This window comes from Lolium perenne, chromosome 7 (genome assembly GCF_019359855.2).
Source record: "Lolium perenne isolate Kyuss_39 chromosome 7, Kyuss_2.0, whole genome shotgun sequence".
NCBI classification, from domain to species: Eukaryota; Viridiplantae; Streptophyta; class Magnoliopsida; order Poales; family Poaceae; genus Lolium; species Lolium perenne.
The window spans coordinates 319,695,010-319,714,247 of NC_067250.2; the positions used below are offsets into that span (position 1 = coordinate 319,695,010).

The 19,238-nt window shown below is 50.6% G+C and overlaps 1 pseudogene; it reads right to left on the bottom strand.

Moving 5' to 3' along the window:
• Window positions 1–17,247: 17,247 nt before the first annotated feature.
• Window positions 17,248–18,010, bottom strand: LOC127312936 (cell number regulator 2-like; annotated as a pseudogene).
• Between the last annotated feature and the right edge of the window lie 1,228 nt (window positions 18,011–19,238).

A 19,238-nucleotide genomic window follows, 5' to 3' on the forward strand; every position in this document is an offset into this window, starting at 1 on the left:
GGGACACGTGTGGCGGTGGCGGTGGTGGCCAGTACATGGCGGTGGCGGTGGTGGGCAGTACACGGCGGTGGCCCGTACATGGCGGTGACGGCGGGGCGAGGCACGTGGAAGCGGCGGCGACACGTGGCACGGGGAAGGGACACGTGTGGCGGTGGCGGTGGTGGCCAGTACATGGCGGTGGCGGTGGTGGGCAGTACACGGCGGTGGCGACGGTGGCCAGTACACGGCGGTGGCGACGGTGGCCTGTACATGCATGGCGGTGGCGGCGGTGGACACGTGTGGCAGTGCGGTGGCTTTTTTTCATTTGAAATAAGGCGGGAATGAAATTTTTTTAAAAAAGTGGCCTTTGGACCCGGTTTGTATTACAAACCGGGACTAACGGCCTTTTTTGCGCGCGCAGCGAAAACGCAGCAAAAATGGCCTTTAGTCCCGGTTTGTATTACAAACCGGGTCCAAAGGGGGGTCTTTGGTCCCGGTTTGTAACACCAACCGGGTCCAAAGGGGGAGGGGGTATAAAAGTGGTCCTTCGTCTCCGCGCGGAGATCAATCCCGCGGAGACGACGACCCGACGCCGCCAGGCTGCTGAGTTCGCCCGCCGTCGCTGCCGCCGCCCCTGCCGCACGCAACCGCCGCCGCCGCACGACGCCGCCTCCTCCTCAGCCGCGCACGCGCGCAACCGCCGCCTCGATCGACTCCGCCGGCTCCACTCCGCCGGCTACCGCCACCGTCGCCGCCTCTCTCGCGCGCGCAACCGCCGCCGTCTCCGCCGCCTCCACTCCGCCGGCTACCGCCACCGTCGCCGCCTCCTCGCCGCCGCGCGCCTCCTCCTCCGGTAAGAGCCGCCGCCCCCCACGGCCCCTTCTCCTTTTTTTTTCTTTCTTTTTTAGTCTTTTTTTTAGATTAGTTTGTTAAGTTAGAAAAATTAGATTAGTTTGTTAAGTTAGAAAAATTAGTTAAAACAATAGTTAGAAAATTAATTAGTAAAATTAGTTAGTAAAATATTTAGTTAGTGTGTTAGTGAAAAATAGTTAGAACTTTAGTTAAAACAATAGTTAGAAAATTAGTTAGTGTGTTAGTGTAAAATAGTTAGCGCGCAAAAACGCCGGCGCCCCCCCAAATAGAGATGTACGCCGGCGCCCCCCAAATAGAGATGTACGCCGGTGCCCCCTTACGCGGTAGTGCCGGCGCCCCCCAAATAGAGATGTACGCCGGTGCCCCCTTACGCGGTAGTGCCGGCGCTCTTGCCGGCGCCCCCCAAATAAAGGATGTACGCCCGGCGCCCCCTTACGCGGTAGTGCCGGCGCCCCCCAAATAGAGGATGTACGCCCGGCGCCCCCTTACGCGGTAGTGCCAGCGCTCTTGCCGGCGCCCCCCAAATAGAGGATGTACGCCGGCGCCCCCTTACGCGGTAGTGCCGGCGCTCTTGCCGGCGCCCCCCAAATAGAGGATGTACGCCCGGCGCCCCCTTACGCGGTAGTGCCGACGCCCCCCAAATAGAGGATGTACGCCCGGCGCTCCCTTACGCGGTAGTGCCGGCGCTCTTGCCGGCGCCCCCCAAATAGAGGATGTACGCCGGCGCCCCCTTACGCGGTAGTGCCGGCGCCCCCCAAATAGAGGATGTTGTGCCGGCGCCCCCTTACGTGGTGTGCTGACGCTCTTGCCGGCGCCCCCAAATAGAAGATGTAGTGCCGGTGCCCCCTTACGCGGTAGTGCCGGCGCCCCCAGAATAGAGTATGTAGTGCCGGCGCCCCCCAAATGGTAGTGCCGGCGCCGACTAACATATAGTGAATTTATTTTTTAATTTATGTTAACGTTGGTACATATATATATGATTTGTTTTCGTAGCTACGATGCCGCGACAGCCGCCGCGCCGTGGTCTGACTCTTCTAGAGGAGATGGAGCAGATGGGGGAGGTCCGGGACTGGGCTCCGCCGGGGTGGCACTGGGAGGTCTTAGCTTCCGGGTCGCGCACCTTGGTGCGGAATCCGGGTCCCGTTGTCGACCTGGATATTCTTTGGTGGAGGTCTTATGGGCCACGGTCGTTTCAGAGGGAGCCGGCCCCGCCGGAGGAGGTAGCTCAGCGTATTGAAGCGGAGGACCAGCACGTTCGCCGTTACATGTACGCGTTAGACAACATGTATAGGACCGGATGGAGCGTTATGCGGGGATCTCATGTTAGCTATGCTCCCGTTGTTGTTCCGTGGCTTTGGGGGTACACCCAGCGCGGCTCAGGACCCGGTCGGCGCCCTCTAGGACCCGGTCTGCGCGGTTGAGTGGTTGTAGTAGTGATTGATATGTATTAGGGTTAAATAAACATGAACCCGATCTATGTATGCATGTAACTGCAGTATCTGCTTTCAGCACTATATTATCGATCCTTAGTTAAGAACTACATATGTAACTCCATTTTCAGTTTTCTGCATTATCCTTAATTTGATCATATGATGGTTCCTATGTATAGCTTGCAGGTCGTTGTAGAAAGCATGGACAGAGATGAAATTCAAGAAAATTTCATGGAGGAACTCATAGCAAACGGTACTCTGGATGATCGCGACGACGACGTTATTCCAGATGATGGCGGTGACGATGTCACCGCAACTTATTTGAATGACTCCGGTGAGGGAGCGGAGAATATTGAGGAAGAAGATCCTAGTGGCGCCGGTGAGGAACAAGATCATCATAATGGCTCCCAAACTGTAGTTATCACCGAGGTATATAAATTAATTAAGCCGCTGTTGATCGACTAGATGCATTAACTAATTAAATTGTACTGACTATGAACTATTTCTTTTTTAGCCCTCCGGATCGAGCACTTCTTCTGTAAAGTCGAGGAAGCGAGGCCCGGCCAAAAAGTTGGATGACGGTGTTAGGCACGACATCACCCACATCGAAAAGGATGGTAAACCGATTGCTCCAGAGAAAGGTGCAAAGTCATTTATAGCTCAATGCGGAGTGCTTGTTAGGGACCACGTCCCGATCACCGTTCGAGAATGGCACAAGCCGAAGGGACTAGTGCTGTCTGCAGAGGAAGAAGCTCAAGGTCTTTATATCGATGATGTAGCCAAAAACAGCATTATGAACAAGCTCATGTCACATTTCAACATAGTACCCGAAGAGGGGGGTGACGCTGAAAAGGCCAAGATGGAGCAGGCCCTCCGCGAGTTTGGCAAGAAGAAGATGGCCGAACTATTCAAGAGCCACAAGAAAAGATTGCGCCGCCTTATCAAGTTAAAGAAGACTCGGACAGTGAGAAGGTAAAAATCACTGGACGAATTCGTGAAGTACAGCACGGAGTCAGAAGAATTTTTGAGAAGGTCGGAAATAAATAAGGCAAATGCTGCGTTGAAGCTATATCACCAAATTCTGGGTCCAGGTGGATACAAGGCTAACAGTCCTAAGTGGCAGGCAGCTGAGGCGGAACTGACCAGTAAAGGGATCAGATTAGGGACACACGGTTGGATCGAACGGTGCAAGGAGTGGTTCTACGGGATTGGGGGAACGTTGGATCCAGAAACAGGGAAGTGCATCTATAAGAAAGCTCATCTGAAGGTTCCCATTGATGCCCTGGAACAAGCACATAGGGACGTGGAGGCGGGGTTGTTCCAGCCCGAAAGAGAGAACGATGAGCTGACACGCGCCCTTGGGAACAAAGAACACGGCGGACGAACACGAGGCACAAAGAGGCTCAGTTCCGTGGAAGTATGGCTTTCCTGCGGAAAGGAAGAGATTTCCTGATAAAAGCCATGAGAGGAGGAAGGCAAGGGAAACAGACCGCCTGGCTAACTTAGAGGAGGGTATGAGCACCATGCAAGCCCAATTAACCATGGTAACCCAAGTACTTACATCTCAGATGGCTCGGGGGCAGGCTGTAGATCCTGCACTGCTCAATGCCCTCGCCCCGCTGCAATCTCAACCACACCGGAAAAGCAGCGTGGCTTCCTCTCAGCAGGTGGATAATGATGATGATGATGACCAGGTGGTCGAGCCTCCTCGTGGATGATCTCACTGAGAGCCGTCCTTGTGAGCTGCATGTTAAAGTTTTCAACCTATCCTTCAAGGCGGCGGTCGGCATCCACTTACCTACAAGGTCTTACCATTGCCGTCCGGTCCAAGACGACTTTCTTTGTTGTGATGGTGGATGAAGTGTTGAGAGAGTATGAGGGGTTGGTGCTTGAGCACCCTGCAGGTGAAGATGGGGAAATCAAAGAAGCCGGGAGAAGCACGTAGAACCACCGTGCAATGGCGGAAGGAGAACATTGTGTTTCCGGGTGAGAAGCCAACAAGGTGCCACCTCCGCCTCCTCCGCCACCTGTGCAGTCTCCTCCGCGTGATGATTCTCCTCTGCGCGATGATGATTCCCCTATCCATGACCAGTCTCCTCCGCGTGAAAATACTCCGCCGCCTCCTCCTCCTCGTCAGGAGACTCCGCCGCCTCCACCTAAGCAAAAGAGGAAGCGGTCCGCGGCACCTCCTACAGCTCCGAAGAGATCATCAACTCCAATGAGGGCACAGACTCCAGAGTTGTTACCACATGAGCAGACTGAAGAGCAAAAGGCGTTTCTTGCGCCGAAGAAGATGTTTATTCCACCGCAGACAGTGAAGCACTTTGCCGAGACGAGAATGAAGAGACCTGAGCTGAGAGCTGATTATGACCGCTCTCTTGGACAGTCCTCTAGAGCGAGCAAAGAAGCAAAAAAAGTCGCCCAGCTTGGACAGCAGGACATTCAGGCCGTACCCCACTTCATCGTGGAGCCCTATCATGATCCAGAGACGGCATCGATGATCGAACGGGCGGCTAGAGCTCAGGGAGCATCAGTTGAGTACGAAGATTACTATCCAACGGCTCAAGTGGTAAACAAGTATAGATACGGATCTGATCTCGTCAAACCTGGCGAGCTCGCGCGTCTAGGGACTCAGATGCGAAGGTTGCATGACTGGTACCTGAAAGCCTGTCGAAGATGTGAAAGCTACATCACGGTGTATCTTAGAGATGAGCATTACTTCCGGGGGGAAGACGAGATAAACCTTGAGTTAGAAGAACTGTTTCAGTTATTCAATCAAGATGCCCTCGACAAAGCTGTCATCAGTTTCTACTGCCTGTAAGTGATTTATTTGTGTAATTAAGTTTGTAGCTCATTCATTTGCACTAACAATTATCCTCATTATATTCTTTGTGTACGCTATACATTTAATTATGCAGAATGAAGAAGCTGGAATACAAAAGAGGCAAGCTCCTACCGCTGGGGTTCATAGACCCAAACACAGTTCATGAAGTTACGGTTCGACGGTACCCCAAGGACACAGAGGACAACATCGTAATGTTTTTAGAGAAGCAAGCAGACAAAGAGGATATATTCTTTCCCTACAACTTCAAGTGAGTGTTATATATAACATACATTATGCTTGTGCACCTTCCACTTTATTCTCGTAATCATTGAGCTATGCTTGTGCAGTTTTCACTTTATTCTCCTAATCATTGATCTTCACCTTGGAGTCGTAAACATCATGGACTCGAAACATAAAGAATATGCGGAATGGGCGGACATGGCTGCCATCCTCCAGAGGTAGTTTCAATCAATTTCGTATTGGCATCTTCATCTGCTCTAATTCGAAGATATCATCAACTAATCAATTACTCATTTACTCATTATTTTTTGCCGGGCAGGGCTTGGAAACGGTTCATCAATACTGTTCCGGGTGAATGGAAACCGGAGCTTACATTTAAAGATTACCCTGTAAGTAGTACTATATATATAGCTATGTCCGTGAAACTTTATATATGATATTTACTTTCAATACGATGCTTGATTGTTAGTTTGATCGAACTATTTTTTCGTAAAGTGTATGAGGCAGGAACAAGGGAATAACTTATGTGGATACTACGTCTGCACCTTCATGCGTGACATGTCCTGTCCCAAGGGTGGGGATGCCCAAATACACCACACTCGTGTACGATAACAAATTTTCACAATTAATCTTAATTAGTACCATCTATTGTATTGAGTTCCATTCATATATTGATCTCCTTTTTTAAATATAGATGACACGCCTGCGGGACACTCTCATAACAGCGGATCAAATAAAAGCAATTCAAGAGGAAATCGCGGGATTCTTTATTACCGAGGTCCTTACCCCAGGTGGAGAGCACTATCGGAAGATCGTGACGGCGGAGGATATTCGTTCAGGAGATGTTGTATTGTAAATATGCATGCATTACGTGTACTGTGTTGACTATGTCGTGTACAGTTGACGATGTCTATATATATTCATGACGATTTTTTGTGGTTTTCTTGAATGATATATATGCATTGCTGAAACTCTGCCGCGGCAGAGAAACGCCCTGTTTCTCTGCCGCGGCAGAGAAACGCTGGTACAGCCTAAATCTGTGCCGCGGCAGAGAAATAGCAATTCTCTGCCGCGGCAGAGAAACCTAGGCCCGGTTCGTACGACGAACCGGGACCAAAGGCCTTCCACCGCGAGCTCCCTGGCCGCACCACGTGTCGTGGCCTTTAGGCCCGGTTGATCTTTGAACCGGGACTAATGGGTACCCCCTTTAGTCCCGCCTAGTTGGTCCCGGTTCGGGAACCGGGTCTAAAGGCCCAAATGGACCGGGCCTATTGCCCCGTTTTCCACTAGTGACAAGGCCGTCAAGCATAAGCTCACCACGACCTTCACGCGTCTCAAGGCGGGCCTCACCAAGGACAGCCCCCCTCTCCCGCCTCGTCGCCGGGCTCGGCAACAACCCGCATACGACGTAAGTTTCCCTCATTTCCATCCTCTTTCCGACTTTCGTTCATACATTGCTAAGTGCTAACGAGACATGAATTTGTGAAATTGTAGCCTGACTTCGAGGCGGCCTACGTGGCCGCTCATCAAGAATATCAGGTGGCCTTCAACCGGCAGCAGCAGCAGTTCACAGAGTACATGGCATATATACATGTAAGTTCCAACCTTTGTTTTCGCAAATGATGACAAGTCCCACTTTCCCCTAGTTTGATGCTTCATTTCTGTAAAGACTGACATGTAAACTATCTTGCAGGCGTCGATGCTGGCCAATCAAACTGGACAGACAGTGGATTCAGGGCCGATGCCTCCCTTTCCGGGGCCGGTGCCAAACTATCCATCGAAGGAAAATTTCGCTGCGGAGTACTATGGGAGAACAGCGGTAAGTTCTTCGCCAAACCTAATACTACGGCTTTCCTTTGCCTCGCAAATTGCTAACATCTCGGGAACATGTGTGTAGGGAACGGGATGTTCCGGAAACCAGGGTGGTGGGAGGGAGATGACACCGGTTCATCATGGTGGTCCTTCTCCCGGTGCTACTCCCGGTACTTCTCCCGGTACTTCTCCCGGTACTTCTCCCGGTGGTTCTTCCGCAGCTTCTACTGCAAGGCATCGGCCCGGGCCGGTGTCTAGCGGCGACGAGCTCCTCTAGTTGTCCCATAGTAGCTACTTATGTATCCGCACTATTATGTATCCGCACTATGACACTATTACACTTGTAGCTATGTTATGAGACTACGACTATGTATCCGCAACTATGTTATGAGACTTGAACTTCGTGTTATGTCTATTTGCACTTACTCTAGTTCGTGTGAATTATTTGTGATAAATGTGCTGCTAATCCTGGGAAACAACCAAACCAGCAAAAAAACGCCGACGGGTTAACCCTCGGCATAGCGTCGACCTGGACCATATGGTCAGTGGTACGCCGACGGCCAGACGCTCGGCGTAGAGTGCAACAGGTCGCCCAGGATGTGCCACGTGGCCTCCTACGCCGACGGCCAGGCGCTCGGCGTAGCGTGTGCCAGGGAGCGTCCAGGATGCGCCATGTGGCCTCCTACGCCGACGGCCAGGCGCTCGGCGTAGCGTGTGCCAGGGGAGCGTCCAGGATGTGCCACGTGGCCTCCTACGCCGACGGCCAGGCGCTCGGCGTAGCGTGCGCCACGGCTCGCCAGGGCCCGCCGCGTGGCGGTGTACGCCGACGGCCGCACCCTCGGCGTAGCGGTAACGGCCGTCAGATCGACGTCGCCCGTTAGCGAGCTACGCCGAGGGCTAGTACGCCGACGGGTGGGCCTCGCCCTTGGCCCTCGCCGTCTACGCCGAGGGCCACCTGGCTTCTGCCGAGGCGGACCTTCCCCGAGGAGCTATGCCGAGGGTCCCCGTCGGCGTACCGTACGCCGAGGGCGAGGCGGTGGTACGCCGAGGGCCGCCGGCCGTCGGCACCTCGTGCAATTCCTGTAGTGGAGATGTAATAGCAGTATTGTTAAACGATTACATGATAAGAATCTATTTGAGAAAATCTACTACATACTGTACATTTATCATCTTAGGCTATATCCATAGCATTTGTCTCCATTGTGTACAATGTTTAGGATAGTTACACTCCTGAGTATTCAGAGATCAATAAGACAGTGCAAGATCGTTGCCTCTACCAATATAGCTTATGAACACCAAGACAGTTGGATGGAGGTCAGATCGGAGTATAATGAAGTTTCTAAAAAAAGGAGGAATGTGAGCTCCTACCTGTTTCATCATAAAATTTCCTTGTACTAACTGTCTTAAGTTGATCTTGCACCATATTCATTTTCTTCAATGCCTTTCGGCCTTCTCTTTTTAGGTTCGAGATAGATTTGATGTATCTGCGATCTCCCCTTAGTCTGCCAACGAGTGTCACAATTAGGGCGATGATTGGTCTTTTATAAATCTAATTATTCTAGGTAAATAGGATGAAATAAGGATCTATGTTGGCTATGGTGCCATACATAATTTAGCACTGCATTATCCTTATTTTTTATGTAAGCTACTTCATATTTCGTGATGCACATACTTGGGTTGATTTACCTTATTGGGCCGAAAAAACAAACATTGTTCTATTATTGAAGAATGTTATGTGAACTGTATAAACTTGCTTTCCTCTATTGCTCATTATGTTGTAATATTTGCATTGAGTTGAATTCAGCTCTCTTTTGCATTCTAATTTTTGCTAGCAAGGGTTACACCTATTTTTTATTAAACAAAGGTTTCGCACATACTTATCATCCTGTTAATTACTTATGTAGTTCATCTAGGATAAATTCTTTGATTGATGAAACTATGATATCATGCTTCTTGCCTACTCAGTTTTTCCTATTTCGGTCGTAATTAGAAATCACACCATATACCGAGGTCTTTCTGTTTCTCCTCTTTTGTCAGAACTAATCAATGATGACGGGAGGACATGACAGTTTCCTGGAAAAGATGGCCATGCAGATTGGCATGCCAAGGTCCAAGACAGGTACCTCCCGTGACTTGATGAATCAGAGCATCCACATTGAAGACCGAACAGGGGCGGCAGCGGCATGCCAACGGGAGAAGGGTGAACAAAGAGAGCTGCGAAGGATGCTTTGAAGAATCGACCGAAGTGTACGGCAAAAAGGAATTGACAGAGAACAAAATTGGGCAGTGATTGGGATGATGAGATTGGGCTTGCCACTGTATGGCTAGGACGATGGGTTTTCTTGTAAGAGGTAGTACTAAGGCAGATTCAGATTAATCCACATCCATTAAAAAAACTCAAGCTAAGCTGTGTGTAGCCGTGTAGGCATGTATGTTGTAACCTGGCCACTAGCAGAAGAATCATGGACCGTGGATGTAACATGTAACTTTTGCTTTTTCTACAGCCTGATAGACTATGGATACCTAATAGGAATAAACCTACTATACCATTCTATCAACCTGTGGTTTTCTCGTTTTGATGAGGCATTTGGGACGCAGTTGGAGTCGAAGGAGTGGTGAAAAAAAAAGACGAACACACAAAATAAAATATGGCTGCTATTGGGACGAAATTTGAGAGCCACTGTACGGCGAGGAGGCGCCCCATGGGGCGCCCCAACCAGTAGTGTATACTAAGTGAGATATCACTAGTATAACCATGATTAGTAGATGGGATGAAGAAAGCTCAAATAGATGTTCAGTCATTTATTACTTCTAAATGCAAATAATCTTCAGTACAACTGGACTAATTACTACTAGATAATTTCTTGCGCGTTGCTACGGAATATATGATGAAAAAGGTCAAATAAAACCATTTTAGAATCAAATTATCATCGCCTAACTCATTCACAAACATCCACATGCATATATTTCAGAAGAAAATATACGATGTCATTTCGATATTGTTTACTTTGCAGTGGTTACATAGACGCAGGCAGAAAGCTGAAAGGGCCGTCCGTACTTTTGGAACAAATGCATAGTACAGGTGACGCTTGAAAAGATGGTGACAGGGACGAACCTCCGTCAACCTTGTTTTCCAGGCTTCCCAGCAGGTTCAAAAATCACATTCCATGCATGTAATCGACATGCTTATTCGGTGATATATAATACTCCCTAAATTGTTATTTTTTTAATAACATATTTAAATGATATGTGTAAACTAGTAGGGAGCAATATATAGCTCGTTTGCTTAGTAGACAAGAAGGTGTTAAACAATAAATATAAACAAAAGAGTAAATAGAAAAAAATTACAAAATTATAAAAGAGTAGATCAATTAAAAATATTTAAAAAAATATTAAAATTGTACAAAAAATGAACTTATTATAAAATATTATAAATTTATTTGTGTACTTTTAATCCAAAAAATGAATTATTATCATGTGCATAGTTACGCGGGTCGATCGATTCTACAAGGCTTGTCCTTAGAGGGGTGGCGATGCCACCGACTTGGCATCGGCCACGTCAGTAGATCTTGTCGGCGTAGGCTCGCGGCGAGAGAGAAACATGTAGAGAGATATTGAGTCTCAGCGATGAGACGTCCAGATTGGATATAAGGTATATATGTATTTTACGTAGCAACGCAGAGGTAGTGTACTAGTAGATCAAAACTGTCTATTACAACTTTGAATAATTAAGACCAATTAGTGCTTATCGAACCTACCTCTACTTTTTTTCATGTTGGGATCTTAGCATATTAAAATCAGTCCTATTGGAACAGATGATGAATTACTCTTAGAAAGATGAACTAGTTCACCGTACGAAAGCAGCTTTATGCTCATCATTGGCAACACCATACACGGCAACATAACTCCATGTAAAGTTGTCAACCTTACTACATATATATGGCATTCAATACGAAAGTCCTCATCTGAAAAGGCTAACACATTCATTGAATTGACTTAGTACCAAGATATATGGAAGGTTAAGAACATTCACCGGCAAGGGAATTAACATCTACATGTCTCTGTGATAGCAACAAAATCAAAATTATGATCCCGAACATAATCAGCAATATGTAAATTTTTATCCAGGTCATCGAAATCTCTGCAACTAATAAATATGTCACAAATTGGAAATCATTAAGAGATTATGACATTTACATCTTTGCGGAGGTAACGTGGATTTTTACTTTTCTTTGCGGAAGTAGATTTAGACTTCTTGCCATACGCTTTAGATCATATAAATCCAAGCCGAGACTCGTCTAAATCCACCTCGGAACCTCACCAACTAGCTGAAATAGAATCTGACCATGGGTTTTGGATGAGATGGCAAGGCAATCAAATGTAGCTGTCAATTGACTCTACTATTATCTTTGCTCCTAAAAGCTGATGCATCGAAAACTATAGTGGAAACATTTCATATTGACCTCTAGTGATAATGAAGACAAATGTGCATCTGACTATATCTAAATGTCCTTGAATTGCAGTTTACACACCAGAGAACCCGTGATGATAACATGAACTGTTAGACTGTATTATACATAGCTTATGTATATGCTGTATATTGTATTGTACACCTTTGTGTACCCCTATATATATATATATGAGATAGCCACACCCCATTGGGTGTTGAGCAGTTCCCCTCAATTACGTTTTACATGGTATCAATCTAGGTTACGATGTCGTCTTCCGCTGCCCTAGCCGCCGCCGCCGCCTCTGTGCAGCCGCCGCCGGCTCCTGTCCCGCATGCCGCCGCTCCTATGCTGCCGCCGGCGGCGCCTGCTCTCCCTGACGCCACAGCCTCTGTGCTGCCGCCCATGCAGGCCCCTGCTCTCCCGCCAGTGCTCGCCCGCCTCTTGAACGGCGGCACTGCTCCCGGTGTCGCGATGTCTCCGTTCGCCCCGCTCTCCACTCTAACCGCGGGTGCGATGTTCTCGGGCCAGATCGCTCCTGTGCCGGGCTTCGTCTCGCCGCCGATCGTGTCCACGGTGCCGGCGCCTACGTCGCTAGCTCCTCCGACCACGGTGGTTCCCTCGCTGCCTCCGGCTCCACTGCCTACACCGACCGCGCCTCCTCCGTCGACGGTCGCTGCTGCGGCTCCGCCCGGGTTCTACTTCAACCCTACCCCGGAGCACTTCAACGCCCTGGCGCTTTACCAGGGACTTCTGCAGGCCGGCTCCTCGTCGATGCCGTCGTCCTCGTTCGAGCCATCGGCCTCCCATGGTAGGCTAGTCCCTGATCCCCATGGGTATGGTGGTGCCTATGGTGGAACGTCCCATCTAGGGCTTGCCCCGGCTCCAGCTGCTACGCCTGATGCTGCTCCTCCTGGTCCGCTATATGGTGTGGCTCCACCGCCCGTCGTGCCCTCGCCTGCTGCCTATGCCATGGCCGGCGCACCTGCGGGCGGCGTGGCGCCCTTCTACATCGCCCACCTTATCCCGGTGAAGCTGTCACCGGATAACTAACTGGCATGGCGTGCTCAGGTGCTTCCTCTGCTTCGGAGCCGTCACCTCGAGGGCTTCATCGATGGCTCCCTACCATGCCCTCCGTCGTATCATCCGGCCTATCATCAGTGGGTGGCGCAGGATCAAGCCATTCTTTCTGGGATTCAGTCTTCCTTGACTGATAGTGTCTCTGGACTGGTGCTCTTTGCCACTATGTCGCGTGAGGCGTGGGCTGCTCTTGACACTAGCTACTCCACGCAGTCCATTGCTCGGTCCATGGCCATCCGCACTCAGCTTGGTGAATTGAAGAAGAATGATCTTACAGTTACCCTCTACTTCAACAAGATCTCCGCATTGGCTGATACTTTGGCATCTATTGGCCAGCCTCTGCGTCCCGAGGAATTCATATCCTATGTGGTTAATGGCCTTGATGATGACTATGACTCTCTTGTTGAAAATATCACAGGTCGCACCATCCCTATTCAGCCACGGGAACTCTATGCACGCATGCTGGCCACGGAGCAGCGCATTGTGAGTCGCCGCTCGAGCCCCTCCTATGCTGCTGCCAACGCGGCGACTCGTGGGGGCAAGCCTCCCAAGCAGCAGTACCTGCCCAAGTCGGTGACGCCGCCTGGGGACACTGCCGCGCCGACAACAGGCTCCTGCCCCGTCATCACCAGCCAGAACGGCCGGCCCCGTGCTTGCTGCGCCACCTGTGGTGCGTTTGCCGCCTGTCAGCTATGTGGTATTGATGGCCACGTCGCCTCCAAGTGTCATCGACAATTCAAGGCGGAATTTCTTGGTCTTGGCAACAATGGCAAAGGGAATGATAAGCAGGCTGCTCTTGCTACTCATGGACATACTCAGTCCTACTCGGTTGATGCTCCATGGTACATGGATACTGGGGCTACCAACCATCTGACGAGCGAGATGGCGAAGCTCAATGCCCATGAGCCCTATCAGGGGCACGATCACGTTCGCACCGCCAACGGCGCAGGTATGCACATATCACATGTTGGTCAGGCCTCTCTCCTTACTTCCAACTCCAAACACTTGCGTCTTCTCAACGTCCTTCATGTTCCTTCTGTCACTCGTAGTCTGCTGTCTGTTCCACAACTTACTCGTGATAATGATGTTTTTGTTGAGTTTCACCAGTTTCATTTTTTTGTTAAGGACCGGGCCACGAGGGACGTTCTTCTTAGAGGTCGATGCCGCCATGGTCTCTATGAGCTTGCTTCGCCAGTCTCCCAGGTGTTCAGCGGTGTTCGTGTTTCTCCATCACATTGGCACGCTCGTCTGGGTCATCCTGCCACTCCTGTTGTTCGCCATGTCCTCCACCGCCATGAGCTTCCAGTTGGGTTTAGTAATAAAGTAGATACAGTGTGTGATGCCTGTCAGCAGGGCAAGAGTCATCAGCTTCCTTTTTCAGAGTCCACTCGTGTAGTCAAAACTCCACTTGAGCTTATTTTTTCGGATGTATGGGGCCCTGCCCAAACCTCTGTTAGTGGTCATTCATACTATGTCAGTTTTATTGATGCTTATAGTCGCTTTACCTGGCTTTATCTTATTAAACGCAAGTCTGATGTGTTTGATGTGTTTATTCGTTTTCAAGCTCATGTTGAACTTCTTCTCAAGCATAAAATTGTTCATGTCCAATCCGACTGGGGTGGTGAGTATCATCACCTCAATGAGTTCTTTCAGAAGCTTGGGATCACTCACCGTGTCTCATGTCCTCATACACATCAGCAGAATGGTACCGCTGAACGTAAGCATCGCCATCTAGTTGAGACTGGCCTCACACTTTTAGCCCATGCATCTCTACCGTTTCGGTTTTGGAGTGATGCTTTTTCCACAGCCTGTTTTCTCATAAACCGGCTCCCTACACGTCTACTCCACATGAAATCTCCTCTTGAACTCCTGTTGAATGAGATCCCGGACTACACCTTCTTCAAGGTGTTTGGTTGTGCCTGTTGGCCTCACCTGCGTCCGTATAATAGTCGGAAGTTGGAGTTTCGGTCTAAGAAGTGCGTCTTTCTTGGGTATAGTTCTCTTCATAAAAGGTACAAATGCCTTCATGTCCCATCTAACCGTGTCTACTTCTCTAGGGATGTCGTGTTCGATGAGAATGTGTTTCCGTTTTCTGCACTTCCCACCACCGATACCTCCTCCCCACCACTGTCACAGTCCTCTCCGCCTTTACCTGACCAATTTGTTGATATTGCATATGCTCCGAGCTTGTTGTCTGATCATGGTGCAGGTACTGGTCGAGGCGCCCGTGTGCAACTGCTGGACGTCCCTGCTCCTCCGTCCGCTGACTCCTTGTCGCCGGACGTCGATCATGGCCCCTGCATGGGCCATGCAACCCCGGTTGCTTCTCCCGAGGCTGCCACGCCGTCTTCGCCACGGCCTCTGTTGGTCGGCCCACTGGGCGACCCTCCATCGCCGCCCCGCGCGTCGACGCCCTCGCCATCGCCCGTCTCGCCTCAGCCTACCTCGCCATCGCCCTACGCGTCGGCGTCATCGCCATCCCCATCCTCGCCTGCGTTGGTGTCGTCTGGGCCGGCGGCGTCTGCTATGACGCCCTGTGCGTCCCCTGCCTCCTCTTCATCAGCTATATCTGGGTCAGCCGGTTCTGGTGCATCCACCATCACGTCAGCTGCCCCTGTGGTGTCTACCTCACCACCTGCTGCTCCGCCATTGCTGGGTCCTCACACTCGAAGCAAAAGCGGCATTGTTCGGCCGCGCCAGCGCACTGATGGAACCGTGGCATGGATAGCTGCATGTGTGGCTCAGTCTACTCTCGACCCTACTGCTGAACCTCGTCATTTTCAAGCTGCTCTGGGTATTCCTCACTGGCGTGCTGCTATGGAGTTGGAGATACAGGCACTGCATAAAAATGACACTTGGCAGCTTGTTCCGTCTCGTTCTGGTGTTAATGTTATTGACTCGAAGTGGGTGTTTAAAGTCAAGAAGCATGCTGATGGCACTATTGAGCGATACAAGGCGCGTCTTGTTGCCAAAGGGTTTAAGCAACGGTATGGTCTGGATTATGAGGATACGTTCAGTCCGGTGGTCAAACCAGCGACGATTCGCATTCTGCTCTCCCTTGCTGTCACTCGTGGTTGGTCCTTGCGCCAACTTGATGTTCAGAATGCCTTTCTTCATGGTGTTCTTGAGGAAGAGGTATACATGCGGCAACCTCCTGGTTTTGTTGATCCCGCTCGCCCTAATCATTTGTGTCGGCTTATCAAGGCGATCTATGGGTTGAAGCAGGCTCCTCGTGCTTTGCATGCACGTCTTGCAGCTGTTCTTCGGGCTCTTGGTTTTGTTCCCTCTACTGCTGATACGTCACTCTTCTTGCTTCAGCGGCCTGAAGTGACCATGTATCTCTTGGTTTATGTCGATGACATTATTCTTGTCAGTTCTTCAGTTACTGCTGCTGATCGCTTGGTGACTGGGAGCTCCGATTTTGCTGTCAAGGATCTTGGGAGATTACACTATTTTCTTGGCCTGGAGGTTCACTTTTCTGCTGATGGACTGATTCTTACTCAGCAGAAATACTCCACAGGATCTTTTGCGTCGTGCTGGTATGCTTCAGTGTAAGCCCGTTGCTACACCCATGTCTGCCACTGATCGCCTGTCTGCGTTTGATGGTGATCCCCTCTCGGCTGAGGATGCTACTGCCTATCGGAGTCTGGTTGGTGGTCTTCAGTACTTGACTATCACTCGCCCTGATATCTCCTATGCTGTTAATCGGGTGTGCCAGTTTCTCCATACTCCCACTGTTTCTCATTGGTCTGCTGTCAAACGCATTCTTCGGTATGTGCGTCATACTTCTGCCTATGGCATGGCTGTGCGTCCTACTGCATCCTGTGTTCTCTCCGCGTTCTCTGATGCTGACTGGGCTGTTGTCCTGATGATAGGCGATCCACGGGGGGATATGCAGTGTTTCTTGGTTCTAATCTGATCGCCTGGCGTGCTCGTAAACAAGCTACAGTATCTCGCAGTAGTACTGAAGCTGAGTATAAGGCGGTTGCAGATGCCACAACAGAGCTTATATGGGTACAGTCACTGTTGAGGGAGTTGCGGATTTCTCAGCGCATGTCTCATGTTCTTTGGTGTGATAATATTGGAGCGACATACTTGTCATCTAATCCGGTGTTTCATGCCCGAACAAAACACATTGAAGTTGACTATCATTTTGTGAGGGAACGTGTTGCTCGGAAGCTACTTTGTATCAAGTTCATCTCCTCAAAGGATCAACTTGCTGACATCTTCACAAAGCTACTACCTCAGCCCTTGTTTGATGGTTGTAGGCGCAATCTTAACTTGCTTAGTACCTCTGGCCATAGTTAAGATTGAGGGAGGGTGTTAGACTGTATTATACATAGCTTCTATATATGCTGTATATTGTATTGTACACCTTTGTGTACCCCTATATATATATGAGATAGCCACACCCCATTGGGTGTTGAGCAGTTCCCCTCAATTACGTTTTACATGAACTACTACTCGACTCGGCGTCAAAAAAGATAAATCTCCTTGCATCCGCGAGGTGCAAGAAGCAGCGTTGCGATTTACCATTAGCTAGCTAGCAAAGACTATACGTATGTATGGATCCGACAGGTTGGTAGCTAGCTAGCACAGAACTTAGATCATCGATCAACGGGTCATTCCATCAACGTGCATGGCCGGCGGCACCGTGGCCGCGTTGCCGCCACGCCCCTGCTGCTGCTGCAGCTCCATGTTCGCGTGCCATCCTGCACGAAAACCATTTAGCAATTAGAACGCTGTCAACACGGATCGGGGTCTTCAAGACGAGACAAACGCAGAGGGCACGTACCGATGTCCATGACGAAGCCTCGGTTCCTGAGCTCGCGGAACTGCTGGCAGATGGCCAAGGGCTCGCAGAAGCCTGTGACGCAGCAGTCCGGGTAGGGTGTCTCCTGGAGGCCGTACTGCGCGCGCATCTTGGTGCGGTAGAACCAGGTGTAGATCCACTGGCACCCCCACCCCGTCATGACCCCCATCCCGATGTACATCGCCCCGCTGGCGCCGCTCGACGTCGCTCCCCGGTCCACGATCTCCGCCATCAGCCCGAACGTCATGCACGGGCCGGCAGAGGCACGTCAGGCAGCAGATGCCTGGGTCCTCCATGCAGTCGAACAGCCCCGTCGACCAGGGGTTCACCGGCGGCTGCGCGCGCGGCCGTGACGGCGTGGCCGTTACTGGTGTTGGCTTAGCCTCGGCGGCGTCCATGGTGGCTGGTGGTCTCGGCCAGCCAGCGGGCACGCGGAATAATTAGCCTATTCCTCCTCCGGCCACCGGTAGCGAGACTGGTGGAGGGGTATGTAAGCGAGGCTGGCCTCAGGAGTCAAGAGGAGCTAGCGCGGGAAGAGTGGCATATATAATGGTTACAAATAATGGCTATAGGTCAGCATGTACGCATGCATGCAACCTAAACGAATATAATCCCATGGTTAATTAGCTTACACTATTATTAGCTGGATTTGTAAATTAAGAGGCATGCGAATTTTTCTGGTCCTAGATGTATAGCGGGCGCAATATTTATTTCCATGTATGATAAGATGCATCATAATATTTTATAGACCGAAACGTGCTAAATACTAGTCAGCCATTGGCATCTTCTCCGGAACAGGGCAAGGGGCCTCTCCGTTCTGGAAAAGCCTGATTAAATTTTTTAAATAGAAGGCTCAAAAGTCCAGCTTTAAATTAACAAAGCCATCAACCGCCACCGCACCACGCACACCATGACAAGGAAGATACAAGGGTACACACAGAACGATTTACAACACTGCACTAAGAGCGAGGACAATCTTGCAGAAGTGTAGACCGCCGCTGTTCGACACCAAGGACACCAGCTAGGAAGCACGATGAGGCACTGCCAGGAGCAGAATTGCAGTCTTGAACCAGGGGAGAACAACCGGGACTACGAGCACCAGAAGCACCAACCTGTTCTCATGCCGAAGAGGGCCCCTGCCCTCTCGCCTGGCTCGAAGGTGTCGAACCATCGGACATGAGAGAAGCTCAACCAAAAGCTGCAGAGGTGTTGGGCTCCGGACCCAGTGCCGCCCTGGACGAAGACTACCTTGACGAAGATCACACCATACCGCCACACTGCCGACCACTTGGACACCCACCAGCGACAAGAAATCCGTCGGGAGCACCTGCAGAGGACGGGGCAGACTGCAGCCGACACACGCATACGGGCCAGAGATCACCGCATGCAGCTACTCGAAGACCGACATTGACCAAAAGCTGCAACCTTTAGCTCCGCCACCCTACCCAAACCTCCCCAGGCGGCGCCTCCAAGAAGGTCACGGCGCAGCAGCGCGTCGCCGTCGCCCAATCAGCGAGATTTTGGACTTTCGTTCGGGAGGTGGGGAAAAGGTGAGAAGGAGCCAAGGACAGCAGCTACTACCTCAGAAACCGACGTGAACCGACGATCCACGTCGCAGATGCTGCCCGCCACCGCCTCACATCCCGAGGAGTCGAGGACGCCGGACCGAGGCACCCACCACGATTCCCGCCTTAGGACATGGGGGAAGACGAACCAGCGCCCTCGCCGCTCGTCGACCA